Here is a 15,454-nt window from a genome sequence, read left to right as displayed (position 1 = left end):
CTGGTAGATAAACTAGCAATTGAAAGAACTATTATTTTCAGTGTGATTCACTTTTTTTTTTTTTTAATGTTTATTCATCTTTGAGAGAGAATGAGACAGAGTACAAGCAGGGGAGGGACACAGAGCGAGGGAGACACAGAATCTGAAGCAGGCTTCAGGCTCCGAGCTGTCAGCACAGAGTCCAACGCGTGGGGTTCAAACTCACAAACTGAGAGATCATGACCTGAGCTGGAGTTGGATGCTTAACCAACTGAGCCACCCAGGCGCCCCTATTCTCAGTGTGATTTATAAGTGACTCTTAAATCTATACATTCCATCAGCCACTCCCTCAGCTCCAGCTCTATCAGAAAGAATTTTAAAGCCTATCTATGCATAGTGCAGTATTTTCTCTGTTATTCAGTAGGTCATATAGATAAGACTGTCAGCTACAACAACCTTGACAAGCACAACAAGAACTCATACAAGTACAAAGGACATATCCTCATCTCACTTGACCATATTGTCTGCTGTAGCTAAGAAGAGTCTTCATGAATCTTTAAAACATTCTTTACCCTCCTGGGACCAAACTCAACTCTATGGATTCATATAAGATTATAATAAGCCAGCAAATGCTTTTCTGGCAGGAGAGTACCACTCAATCTTCAGCTGTGTCAGAGCGAGCATCACTAACCTGGTCACTGAGGGACCAGAAAACAAATCCTGATCCATTAGAAAGGCAGGCAGAATTTACCACTGGGCTTCAGAGTGAACAAGAGGGCAAGAGTACGGGAAAGGAGACACCCACATTCCCAATTGTGTCCATTTTCTGATAAGTTATTTCTTTGAAAGGTATAAAAATAGTTAAATCCACACCTTAAAGTGAGCATTTATACTGACAATAAGAATATGGCAGCTCAAACGTTCTCTTCTTTCTTATGCCTGTGTTGGAAAAGCAAGTGACTTTTGGGCTTTATGGTTTTTCAATGCACTGAACCATATTTAAAATAGGATGATGATAAGGTTGCAGGAAAGTGCCCAGGAGAGTAGGTTCAATGCCATTTGTCCCTGGGAGAAGGAAGGAGGAGAGTCTTCAACATGTCAAATGCATAAAATGTTGAGTTCTCAGAGGATTGATTTGTTAGGGCTCCAACTCCAAGGAGAAAAATATCAAAAAAAGTGGAATAGACATTGTAGCAAATGGGACTTTATATTGACTTCCAGGAAATACATCCTGGCTGATGGTGATGGTTTTCATGTGCTAAAATAGGCATGTAACATGTGAGTCATATGTTAAGGTGGGTTTGTGAGGCTACTGTCTATGAGGCTGTTTACTTCTTCCCATGTAGTAACACAGAAATTAAGGAGGTTTCTTTAGAGGGATATTGAGGAGAATGACAAAACCTCATTCCCTGGAAACCTCATCTATCTTGAACAAGTCGTGAGGACCAGAGCAAATACATCTATATTTTGCTATTTATTTGACCTCTAAAGAAGATAATGATGCCTTTTCTTAGGGCAAGTGCTAATGGTCAGCTTTGCAAATCCTGATAGACTAAGTCAAATAAAAGCCAGGATCTACTAGTTGAGAGTCTAGACATCAAGGACATGAAACTTAGGAACAATTAAACATAATGGTAGCTTGGCCTCCATTAAACATAATGGCCTCCAGGATGGCCACCATCACTTTTTTCCTTCTTTGTATACAGCACTGTTCTCCACTAGCAGGTGGAGTCTATTGGTCTATTTCCTTGAAACTGGGCCAGCTTGTAACTTCTTCGACCTAAAGTGACGCGATGTCTTATCCCTAGACTTTAAGAGGATTGCTAGTTTCTGCTTCCCTTTTCTTGCAACATTTTCCCTGGACAGAGCTAGCAATTCTGTAAGTAGTCTAACTACCCTTAGGTCACCATGCTATGAGGAAGCCCAAGCCATGTGGAGGGGTTACGTGGATTCAGACATTACATAGGATCCAGCCAATCTCCACCTGTGCCACTCACCCCAGCCCATGATCCAGACACGTGCATGAAGAAGTCATCTGTTGATTGCAAAGTCACCTTCTGGCTCCAACCTCATGTAAACCCAGAACAAGAACCACTCAGTTCAGTCTAGGCAACCCACAGAACTGTGGGAGATAGTAATAAATTGTCGATTTAAGCTACTAAGTGTTGAGGCGGTTGGTTATATAGCAAGAGATAACCAGAATATGCCCTATAGATTCCTAATGCCAACAGGCTATCATCTCCACTAGCAAATATAAATTCCAGAGGCAAGGTTGTGTTCATCTTGCTCATCCTTCTACCAATATCAAGTACCACAGTGTCTAGGACATAAGAAGGTCTTAATATTTAATGAACAGTTTGAACAGCTGTATCTGTGCTAGTGTGGTAAAAGCAGGACCCCTGGTCCACAAAGTACCTTAGATGAAACTAAATCTGACTTTGCTTAAGAAATCAAAGTCACAGCAAAGCACAAAGGAACATAAGGAGAGGATAAAGGGAAGGCAGAGAACAAGTATTTACGCATATGACTATGGTGGATATTGTACTAGATGGCTGATGTATGCTACCTGATTTGATTCTCACAGTAACCTTATATAGTACTGGTGTTATCACCTCTGTCTTTGAGATGCGAGAACTCAGTCTTGTTTGGATGAAGTAAGTTTTCCCGAGGTCAGATAGTTAGGGAAGAGATTTGAATTCAGGTTTGTGTAATTCTAAAGCCAGCCCTCTCTTCACTAGTCTCCTGGGAGACTACAACAGAAACAATAAGAAAATAATTTGAAAGAGATGCAAAACCCATCCCTTGAATCTTACCCAGGACTATCTAGCTCCAGTAATTGCTGTCAACATGTTGGAACCCGTTTCCCCACATGAAGCTCAGACCAATTACAATTAATGCCACAGCCATGACTATAAACTGGGAACCAATGCCAGAGGAAGCTTAAGTTTAAGAAAGCAGATGATCACGCACATATATTATGTTAGCAATTAGGCTTAATCCTAGAATCGTGAAACCGAAGGGAAGATTTTAAGGGAAGAATAGTGCCTTCCTGGGAAGAATAGCAATTCAGATATTTTAGTGGATTCCTACATTACCTACTTGAATATATTACACTTCCCTACAATTATTATGACTATTCCATCTTTCATTTATTTCAGCAAGGAAATGGGATGGTGAGACAGCTCAGTAGGCAGATGGTTTGTTCCTTTCAATGAACAATTTGAATGTCAACAAGTTCGTAGATGCTAGGGGGAGAGGGGAAGTGGTAAATAACAAAGGTCCTGGCTGCAGACTCAGAAGTGGAGAAAGGATGTGCTATCAAGGATCGGCACTTCAAGAAGCTAAGCACTTAAGTTCTGCCAAACTTACGAAAGGATATGAACTGATACCGCATATTTCCTATAGTGGAAAAAAAAAAACCTTCTCTATCCCTGTTGAAAACAATTATGATCTACTCAAATGCAAATTTTTCATTTTCAGAAGAAAAAATAGTAGAAATCAACCAAAACTTGAATATAAAAACTGGTAGAGAAAGTTAGGTGTATTTCTTCTCAATTCAAAAGATTAATAAAAGGATTAAAAAATGATCACATTCTCTAGCCTCAGCTTGCAGCCTTTCAAAGTCTCATATGCTATAAAACAGAGTTGAATGTTCTGGTAATTAACAGTTATCAAAGATAAAATCATTTACACTAGTGGTGTTTACTGTCATCTCCAATCACTTTTAGCCTCAGATGAGGCGCTTGGACTTTGTGGGTCTCAAGGATCATATGTTTGCAGTTTAACTCAGTGGCCACTAGGTGGTAATATTGTTGATTTGGGTAGCCATGACATGAGCTCCACAAAGCATGCCATCTTTAATGGAATTATGTAAATACTTTCCATTATTAAGATGTAACTACAGAAATTATAATTAGACTTAAAAATATTCTAATGGTGAAAGAATACAATCCTGTAGCAAACCACTGCTTTTGGCATACTTTTAGAGGAGATGGACAAGATGGTTTTCCTTCTAGTACTTAAGACTTTTCACTGGAATTATTACTTGCCATTTGAATTCAGAACTGCAGCTATTCACACCACTGAGAAAGTAACACTTTTGTGATGGACTTTCTGAGCTCCACTCTCGGAACCATCTGATAAGATTGAGACAAAATGATATCTTGCGATATCATACGATAAAATGAGAACGTAACAGTAGCAGCAGGTGCTGACAATATAGAGTGCCAGGCTCTGTGCTAAATGCTCCACACACATTATCTCATTCAGTTCTGGACTCCTACTAGTGCTGCCACAATTCTTTTACAGCAAAAGTGACTCAGCAGAAGAAGAAACAGACCTGTATTATTTGAAAGAATGAAGAGATCTTTCCAGAGTGGTACACTATCTGCAAAATCACATATTATATAATATGTATTCTGCAAAACAATTCCCAGAAGGCAGTATAGGTGTCAAGTTCTTCCAGCATAAAGAAGACAATAACTGAGTGATTTGAAGAGAAGCCATGTGATGGCAACTGCAATCAATCACTGATTAAAACCTTGCCGATAGTTGTCAAGAATCCAAAGAGGAAGTGGTGGTGGTGCCAACAATTACATGAAGCAATTTATCATGAAAACAACTATTATGCAAGAATGCAGATCTCAATACTGACTCCAGAAAATACTTAACTACTTGTCACCACAATTCTCTCCAAAGCACAGATGACCCTTCTTGTTACTGCTCGGGAAGGTAGAAGGAGGGCTTCTATCCGGACTCCAGGAACAGGAGTCCCTGGGGGTTATGCTATGGCAGGCAAGTCAGCTACTCTCCTATTTTTCTCATTTTGATGCTGAGAGAAAACAGTAATTTCCAGTTACCCACAAGGGTCTTGGGACACAGATAAAATAGGTGCTCTTCTGGGTTATTAGGACAGCATAGTACCAACATTGAGACTGAGATCACACTGACCTTGAGTAAGTTACTGAAATCCTCACAGGTTCCTTATCTGGAAAGTTGGTAAAAACAAAATCAACTTCAAAGAGCTACTGCAGAGATTAAATGAAGCACTGTGCTTCAACCTTTGAAGTCAAGAAGCATCCTTCCAACTCCCTTGAGGGAGTTGGAAGACTTGAGGGAAATTTTCAACCAACTGGTGTTTCTCACAGAAGGCAGGGGCGGGATAATAATTATGCTCTAAAAATAACGTATTTATTGATGCTCTATAGTCATATGATGTTGTCTTATTTAATCTTCATAATGATACTATACAGCAGACACTACTATTCCCATTTTACAGATAAGAAGAAAAAGACTGAAAGAAAATGACAAACCTGTCCAACATCACACAGGAAAGTTAAGTGGTAAAGTTAGGGTTCAGACACAGGTCTTCTAACTTCATACACAATGCTCTTTCTGTTATATTCAGAAAATTTAAACAAAAAACCCCTTTTTAATCAAAAGGTGTACATGTAGTCATGATTGGAAGATTAAATATTGTGATTATGGCTTCGTATCAAGAATGAGACTTAAAAAAAAAGGATAAGACTTCAGAAGTTCCTAAAACCCTGGTTCTAGGGAACACAAGTTAGTCTATTTCTAGTTTTTCCAAAACAAGCCAATGAAATATGCAAAGGGAATTCACAAGTAGGCAAGAAGGTCTATACCTAGAAAGAGGCCGGCTCACTTGGCTTCATGCCCTTCTTCTACCTGGGGATGTTTCTACTCATCAAACAGGGGCTTGTAGCTCCAGAATCTTAAAGGATCTTGGAGTCTGCCATGATGAAGGGAAATGAAGGGATTACATCAACACCAAAAAATACCATCGTGAGGTGGGCACTAGTAATACTTTACTACCTACATGGTTAAAAGCTTTACTCAAAGTTGTAAAGGTATAGTTGTTAAGGTATAGTCCCTGTTCCACCAAAGCAGCTTGGTCTCATAGGTTTGGAGCTGTTGTGGTGGGCATATGCGTGCACGCATGTGCACATCTGTCTAAATAGCTGGGCTCTAGAGAAGACCCAGTAAGAGTTAATAATACTTACCCTACCTTTCCCTCCAACCCAAACCACTACCATCTCTCTTCCACTTGCATGTAGTTCTGCGACACTGTTTACAAACAGCAGACAAAACCTCTCTTTCAAAAATTACAGGTAAGGCTTAAAATACATACATCCATAGACGAGGTCAGATTCTTAAAATCATCTTAATTATAAATGAATGATAACTGGTCCTCCCCTGCAGGCCTGAGTCAGGGTAATTTGAAATGTAGGCTCCTATACTCTCACCCGGTATGCTCAGGAAACAGTTCATCAAAAGTCATGGTGAGCTAAGAGGACCCAGGTGAAATGGAGAACAAGACTATGGAAACAGGGACCAAAAGGTGAGGGAAAAGTAAAATGCTCTACATATTCAAGCAAAGAGGCCTCTCATGGACATTTCAGTTAGAGCTATCACACGAGCATGGCAGAACCATGAGCAAAATGAGTAAAGGCAGTTTAAGTCCAGAAGAAAGAACTTGAGGGACTTTAGTGTGTGTGTGTGTGTGTGTGTGTGTGTGTGTATACGAGAGCATTAGGAAAGAAAGCCAAGGTACTAGCTCATAGATCTAGTCTCCTTTCATGAGAGAAGGAAAACACAAAAAAAAATGTCCTCAAATTTCCTTCTAAGTGGTCCAGTTCAGCCCTCAGAGGAGGGAAAGAGGCTGTGAATGAGAGCATTTAATTCCTAATTCCTTGGAAATTGTACATGAAGGGCTAGGTTCAGCAGGCTAAGGGACCCCAACTGGTACCACAATGGGAAAAGCCTGAAAGGGGAGACAATCTTGAAAGAAAAAATGTAAGTACCCAAGTACCATAGAAAGTGTTTGTTTTTTTTTTTAAATAGTTGTTTAATTGTTTTGAAGAGGTACACATTGATTAGAAGATTTATGAAGAGTCTGTGTGCCATATCTGAACCTCACCCATCTTTTTTCTATCCACTGCAGCAATGAACCTGTCTGGTCATTTTTAGGGGTAATATTTTAAATATTTCACAATAGCCTGGGTGCCCACTAAACAGGACAGATTACCTGCATGGTTGAGATGGTAAGAATCAGCTAAATATCAGCCCCTAAGATTAGTTTCCTATTTGTCCTCAGAGATTTTTGTTTAGTATCCATTTTTATTATTAATAATGGTAATATTCCTACTCTTCTGACCCTTGTTTTCCACTTAAAATATACCTTACAGATTCTTCCATGACAATAGATACATTTCCTCATTTTTTTTTTAAAGCAGATGCTTAGTATTCCATACTTCCATATGGAAGTACTATAATTTGACAATTTCATTACTGATGGTCATTGAGATCGTTACCAATCTTTTGCTGCTACAAACAATGTCTGAATAAGTAGCATGGCACATAAATCACTTTGCATGTGTAAACATCTGAGGGTATGCATTGAGAAGTAGAACTGACAAGTCAAAAGACACGTGCATATGTAGCTTTCATAGACACTGCTAAATAGACCTCTATATGGAGTGTAACAATTTCCACTTTCACAAGCAATAGAGAACAGGGGTTTACTGCACTGCACTGCCAACAGAGTTTGCTACCAAACTTTTATAACTTTGCCAATCTTAGAAAGAATGGAGTTTCAATGGGATTTCTTTTGTATTTATTTTGAGAACAGCATCTTTTCACATGTTTGAAGAGCAGTTTCGGCCACTGTTCACATTATTGGCCTTTGTACTGAATATTGGTCTTGTTTCTCAACATCTAGGAGCTCTTATATGTTGTGTAGACTGATCTTTTGTGTGTGATAGGAGTTGCAAATGTGAGGCTGACGCATATTAATTTTCATTATAATAAGGAAGCATATGTTAATGTTTTATTGAGCTTTAAATGGAGAATGGATGTTGAATTTTGGCCAGTGCCTTTTAAAGAGATGACCATATGAGTTTTCCTGTTAGAGAGATTAACAGTGATGAATTATGTTAACAGACTTCCCAATATCATATCATCTTTACATTGTGGAAATAAACTCCATTTGACCATAAAATGTATTGTTGTATTTAAACATTTAAAACTACAGTGAAATTGGTCTGTAGTTTTCTTTCTTTGGGGGGGGGGGCTGGGTAGGTGGGTACAATGTTTTCCAGAAATTTATATTAGTATTATACACACAATTAATTTAGTTATTTTTCCTCTTGTTGCAAAATTTTCACTGGAAATAAAGGAAAAGAAAAAGAGAACTAGAGTTATTGGAAAGACAACTTATTGGATGTTTGGCCAGAAAAGAAAAATGAAGTAAGTTAAAGATATAAAGGGGGGGGGTGGTCAGTAGGGAGGGAAAGAACAAGAGAGGGGCGAGGGAGCAAAGAGAGGGAGGAAGAAGTGGAGAGAGGGAGAGAGAAGCTAACTTGGTGGGGTGGGGGGTGGGGGGAGGGATTGTGCTCTTTGCAGAAATTTCTGGGAAAAAACAAAACCAAACAAAACAAACTGATTCAAACTAACCCTTTCAGGAAAGAGTCTACTTAATAAAACCTTTGATAAAATAGTCGCTCCATTTTCTGAAGATTACTGCTGTGTTACTGTGGTGACCCAGAAATCACAACAATCTTAATTCTTGACCATTTGATGTTATTTGGAGCCAGCCTTGCTGGTTTGTTTTGTTTTGTTTGAATAGTGAGGTGTACAAGAACTTGATTTGGCCCAACAGAGTAGTGTGCTTTCTCCTGGCCATAGTTCTTCCTTCTACAACACAATACTGTAGAGGATGTAAGAATTATTTCTTCTCACAGGTCACACTGTCCAGATCACTGGTTCTTTCTGTTCTCTGTAAGCTTGATGCTTGAATATTCTGGGGGTTGAAGAGATTACCTAAGAACCTGATTTTAGTCTATGGTTTGAGGTTCAGTAATGGACCTATCAATCTAATCTAAGTATTTATTAAGAATGGATTACAGGGGCGCCTGGGTGGCGCAGTCGGTTGAGCGTCCGACTTCAGCCAGGTCACGATCTCGCGGTCCGTGAGTTCGAGCCCCGCGTCGGGCTCTGGGCTGACGGCTCAGAGCCTGGAGCCTGTTTCCGATTCTGTGTCTCCCTCTCTCTCTGCCCCTCCCCCGTTCATGCTCTGTCTCTCTCTGTCCCAAAAATAAATAAACGTTGAAAAAAAAATTTAAAAAAAAAAAAAAAAAAAAAAAGAATGGATTACATGCATATTTGTGAGGGAGAAAGATGTTTTGATACCCAGGAGGTTTGACCACAGATGTGCATTATAGACCAAAAGTGCATCTCACCAGATTCTGCTATGATTTACCAGTTCTGAAAGAATTTAAACAGGAAACTCACAGAGGGGGAAAAATAGCCTCCAGACGCTTTACAAGATTCAGGCTGCTCCTTCATTAATTCCACAATAATTATTAACACCTATCATGGGCCAGGCTGAGGCTCCATTATGTTAGGATGAGAAAGTAAATAGAACCAGATCATCTATTTAAATGATTCTTTTTGCATTCAATGTGGGCAATCAGAGTTGTTTTATTTGTTTCTTAGTTTTTTGTAAATGTATATATTTACTTATTACTAGATAAGTGTCTTGACATTAAGAATATCTCTAATCTCAGCTGGTCAAAGAACTTTGGAGGATAGTGTGATAAAGTAGGACTGGCACAGCTCATTAAGATTCATTTTGATTTGGTTCCGTTCATGGATGCCAGCTGAAACTAATGGAGAATGAGATAGGGCCAAGTGTGGGAGACGGCTAGTCTTAGCACCAGGTTAGGTTCCAGCCCTCCCTGCCGAAGCTATAAATACAAATGACCAATTTAACAGCATGCAAAGACCACCTACAAGATCTATACCTACGATCTAATCAGTTGCTCTGCGCCTTCTTTCAATTACAGGATCCCTGCCATGTTTATGGGGACTTTTAATGTGAGCATCACATTTTTGAAGGCCATATCATTATGACTATGTTTGATCTGAGGGTGGGAAAACATGAGCTCAAATAATGCCTGCACAAGGTTACTCTGAACTGAGCTGTAAATTGGAATCAACAAGAGCCTACTGTGGAAAAGCAAAACCATGTAAGGGAAAAGGCTTGATACTATGGAGATTGCAACTCTGAAAAATGGTGCCATTAAAATTACTTTCTATTCTACACAGGAAATGAAATTAGTTAAGAACAAGTACCACAATTTTGTCAAGTCACACTATTTAAGGGCATTTTGAGAAGCGAAAGATGACACAAGGGCAAACACATCATCTCCACTTGAGTGTGGCAACAGGATATGATTTACAAAAGAAAAATTAAATCATCATGAGTGTTATAAGAACTGAATTGAAGCTCATATAAAAAACAGTGTAACCATGAATCAACTGAGTCATCACACATGGGTGATTTCTCAGGAATAAAGAACTCAATTGCTTAAGACTTTATGAGTGATAAAACTCCTAATAGAAAATTGGCTTGTCTGCCAAATACTCAGATATTATGAAAGTATGGAAGCATCTTTTCTCAATTGTGGTTATTATATCCTGGACTTAGATACTTTGATACTACAGGAACTTCTCATCTTATACCCTTTCTTTGGGCTTTTTCATTCATTCCTATGACTTGAACTTCCACCCTCTCCCGTCCCATCCAGTGCTCTCTCATGAACCCAAAATCTCCACCGGCATGTGTCTCTTGCATGTGTCAAATGAACGTGTTCAAAATGTACTGCATTGTTTTCCACCCCAAATCTGGTTCTCCTTATTGGTATCAAGCCAGTTAATCCAAGCAAGAAAAAGGGGAATGATTTGTCTCTCGTTTTTGTACTTCCAATGGGTCATCTAGTCCTATAACTCCTAAAAGCTTTAGAAATATGTCCCTTCCTTCATTATTTTTCTGTGGTTGCTTTTGCTCTTACCGTCATTTGCCTGGCCTACTGTGGAATAACTTGATAGAGTACTTCCCTATCTTTTACTACTCCAACTCTTCTTCATGTTGCTCTTGCTTATAATGTATTTCTTGACAGCACAAAGTAAAAGGATCCCATGCACCAAATCAAAACAAACCCAGTGTGACTGTATCATTCCCATACATACCACTTTCCAAAGGCTCCACGTTGCCTATAAGATAAAGTTCAGATTGTTTAGCAAGTCATATTGGGACCCTCCTCTCCTTTTTGGTCTTGTGTTCTTCCCATATGCCCTGTGATCTCACCACAGCAAGTCTCTTGCCATTGCCCAAATATATCATGTCTTTCCATCCTCTCCCTGGAATGCCCTTCACAACCTATCTGCTGAGAATTCCTAATCCTCTACTTCCTCATCTGTACCACAGTCATAACAGTGCTTATTTCAGAGGGTAGTCATGAGGCCTAAAAAAGAAAGGAGAGCTTCTCTCCCCAGAGTGTCTGGCACACTGCAAAGGCTATCATCCACTGTTGTTACCATCATTATCACTATCTTTGCCTCCCCACCACCCCCCCAAACAAAAACATCTTTGTTGAAACCCTCCCCTGAGTTACCTGGAAGTGTTAGACCTTGCTCCTCTCTGAGTCTGTTTGCCTAATTATAGTACCGTATTACGTCAACTTCAAACTTGATGGAATTTTCATATTTTAGCACATGCTTTCAGGGCACATCTTATAATCTATGACACATCGTGGTTTAACTGTCAACAATTTTTCATTCTTAGTAGTACTTGTAATAATGGTGTTTCTTACAATGAATGGCGAATTACATGAGATAGTACACTTAAAGATGTATAACTGTCATAAAAATTCGGTTACCCAGGATAAATACTGCATGTTTATGGTGGAAGGAAAACCCCACGTTTTCTACCAATCACTGAAACATCTACATAAAAAAGTTACTACTATTTAGAACCCCATGGTAGCCAAGAGATATTCCACTTGTATATTCTGCAACATGGCAGAGCCCCACCTGCTGAACCACAGAGGAACAGCCTGATGAACTGGCAGGCTGCCATATCCTTCAGTTAAGCATCCGCCCCCACCTGAGCCAAACAATGGCCAGGACCAGAGCAAAAGTGGGGAGGGGCTTGCTCCTGAAACTGCATTCCAGGAACCGAGGCTTCAAGCAGAGCAAGAACTTGAAAAGGGGAGTGAAGGAATGAAATGAGAAAGGCTAAGGGCCTTGTGTCTAGACTAGTGCTGGCCCATGGAAATATATTGTGAACCACAGATATCATTTTCAGTTTTCTAGTAGCCATGCTTAAAAATGAAAAGAAACAGGCAAATTAATGTTAATAATATCTTATTTTTAACCCAATATATTCAAAATATTATTTTACCATGTAATCAATATAAAAATATCAGAAATGAAATATTTTGTGTTTTCTTATAGTAAGTCGTCAAAATCTGCTCTTGTACACTTGGAGCACATCTCAAATTGGATCAGCCACATTGCAATTGCCCAACAGCTTCATGTGGCTGGTGCCTGCCATTTATATTGGACAGTACAATTCTAGACTGATGTTTGACCAACTCAGCTACGTCATAACAGTAACAGGCTATTTCAACAGGGGCTCTTTTCACCACACAATATTGGGAATGTTTAAGGTTCCTACAATATTACATTTTATTTTTATATTTTAAAATTCTATATAAATGACAGCTTTCCTTTAAATTCTCTTTGTGCTTTGTTTTAGCTGTTTTTGTTTTAAATGTGATTTGAGGTTATTCCTAATGTCCTTCCCATCTTCCTTTCACTATGTTGGTTCAAGGGGCACTGACACCTTTATTCAGTGGCAGATCTTTTCCCAGTAAGACAGTCCCTGAGAGAGGAACAAGGAGTGAGTGAAGTACAGCAGGCTCCTGAATAAACACGTTTTGTTTTGTTTTGTTTTAAGTAGGCTCGATGCCCAAGGTGGGGCTTGAACTCACAACATTCAGAGTAGGAGTCGTGCTTCACCGACTGAGCCAGCCAGGTGCCCCTGACTGAATAAACATCGTTGAAGACACACGGAATGGTGTGGTGTGAAGGGTGACCTAAGCTGGACAATGGAGTTTCTCAACCTGGGCTACACACTGGCATCATCTGGGGAGTAAATCAATAATGCTAATGCCTGGGCCCACCCCCAGAGATGCTGATGGTAGGTTTGGAGTTTGGCCTGGGTATCGGAATGTCTACAAATCTCTCCCAGGTGATTCTAGTGTGCAGCCAGGGTTGCTCTAGAGTTTTTCTAGAACATCTTACTGTTGCCACACTCTTGCCTCACTGACATAAGGTTCAGTTTGCCTCAACTCAATTTCCTCTTTCAGAACAGACCAGAAGAAACTTAACAGAGAAGAGGCTAACATACACCTCCAGACAGTGATTTGCAAATTCCCTTTCTAAGGCACTAAAGATTTTCAAGGCTCTAAATCTACTTGTATTCTCTATTTTTCCAACAACAAAAAATAGAATTCACGATATAAGTTTTAAGATGCTAGCTAGTTCCAAGAGAAAGTAGTATAAAGCCATTGTAACATATAGGCTGATAATACCTAAATATACACACTGCAGAATTTTCCAGATTTAGAATAATAATTAAAAATAAAAAACAGAATCTAACAACATATGAGCCTCATTTCAAGTTAATTCTACATATTTCAAAAGCAGAAGTTATTAATTGGGGGTCAGCAAAAAGGAAACCCTTCATGCTTTTTCTTCAGGCCATTTAGGTTATATTTATATGGCATAATACTAAAGCAATGTATCTACTGTGATAACTCACATATAAAATACACCTAATTTTAGTCACATAACACATAAGGGGTGGTATCACTCTTTGCTCTTAAGATGGTACTTTGTCTGATAATATCACTTCCATCATATAAGAGGTTCAGCAGTGGCCAAGAGACAACTCCTGACTTCTGCTTCGACACAAACAAGCCCTCACCAAGGAGGAGGGAACAATGATCTCTGCACCAAAGGAACAGCTGGAACGGAGTTTCTCTGACTCATGGACTGAGAATTTTCCTGCCAATTCCCAAGGTGGTTTGGCCATACTTTCTGGATTCACCCTGCTTAAATGGTCTTTTGTTGACGGTGTGGTATCACGGGGCCTTATTAACAACTTGAAAGAGCATGTTGATACATCCCCAGAGCTTCCTGCATGTATTTCCTCTGACTTTCTAGCAAAGACAAAAGCTCCCTCTAACTACCCCATGCTTTTTTACTGATATAATTGACACATAACATATTAGTTTCAGAGGTACAACACAATCATTTATGTATATACTGCAAAAGGATCATCACAATACGTCTAGTTAATATCCATCACCATACATAGTTACAACACTTTTCTTCTTCTGATGAGAACTTTTAAGATCTACTCTCTTAGCAACTTTAAAATATACAATACAGTATTATTAACTATAGTCCCCATACTGTACAATACATTCCCATGACTTAACTTGCTTCATAACTGCAAGTTTGTGCCCCACACTTATATTATGATTCACATCATAAGCTGGATTTGAAAAAAATTGAATAGGAAATATCCGCAAGGCATTAAACTTCTACATTCACTAATAGAGATCAACCAAAGTTCTCTACCCCTGCCAAAATCACGGAGGAAGGAACATAACTTAGTAAGATTTCTAAATAAGTGCATAAATGCACTAAATAAGTAGTCTCATGCCTATGACTTCGATCTACTAATCCCAAAAGGTTGATGTGGGCCAAGTGACTTCACGTGTGACATTCATTTGGCCCCAATTTTCCGTTCTGAAAAGGAATAAAAATACAACAAAAGGGGCACATGGGTGGCTCAGTCAGTAAAGTGTCTGACTTTTGATTTTGGCTCAGGTCATTATCTCACAGTCTGGGGATCAAGCCCTGAGTCGGGCTCTGCAGTGACAATGTGGAGCCTGCTTGGGATTCTCTCTCTCTCTTTCTCTCTCTGCCCTCCCCCCAACCACACTCACTTGCACATGTGTGTTCTCTCTTCCTCTCTCTCTCTCAAAAAAAGACATTAAAAAAATACAACACAAGTTTTTAAGATGCTATACTGATAAACCTAGGGAGATAATCACCAGCTGCTTGTTCAGGCTGACTGCAAATCTGAAAGGCATGACTACATAAGCCTTGACTGTATGTCATTCAGCAGGTAACATGTACTGAGGATTCCCTTGGGCTCCATGAAGAGACAAAGAAAACGTCTTCCCTCAAGAAGTTTACAAGAACAGGAGTAACATTAAAGGATTTAACATATTAAAAAGGGTTTGGAAGGTGATATAAAAGTAGCAGAACAGGGGCATCTGGGTGGCTCAGTTGGTTAAGTGGCCGACTTCAGCTCAGGTCATGATCTCGCAGTTAGTGAGTTCGAGCCCTGCGTCAGGCTCTGTGCTGGCAGCTCAGAGCCTGGAGCCTGCTTCCGATTCTGTGTCTCCCTCTCTCTCTGCCCCTCCCCTGCTTGCTCTCTCTCTCTCTCTCTCTCTCAAATAATAAACACTGGAAAAAAAAGTAGCAGAACAATTCTATTTACACTGAGTAGATAGAGGGAGGAAGGAAGATG

General features: G+C 39.5%; 1 protein-coding gene across 5 annotated transcripts in view; it reads right to left on the bottom strand.

Annotated features, from left to right (window-relative positions):
• The window catches only part of FMN1 (formin 1), a 429,625-nt gene that overhangs the window by 82,758 nt on the left and 331,413 nt on the right, over positions 1-15,454 (bottom strand). The window lies entirely within an intron of this gene.

Source organism: Puma concolor, chromosome B3 (genome assembly GCF_028749965.1).
Source record: "Puma concolor isolate L17-30 chromosome B3, mPumCon1.1.hap2, whole genome shotgun sequence".
Taxonomy (NCBI): Eukaryota; Metazoa; Chordata; class Mammalia; order Carnivora; family Felidae; genus Puma; species Puma concolor.
The sequence above is the reverse complement of the archived record's forward strand: the minus strand, read 5'-3'. Positions and strand labels throughout refer to the sequence as shown.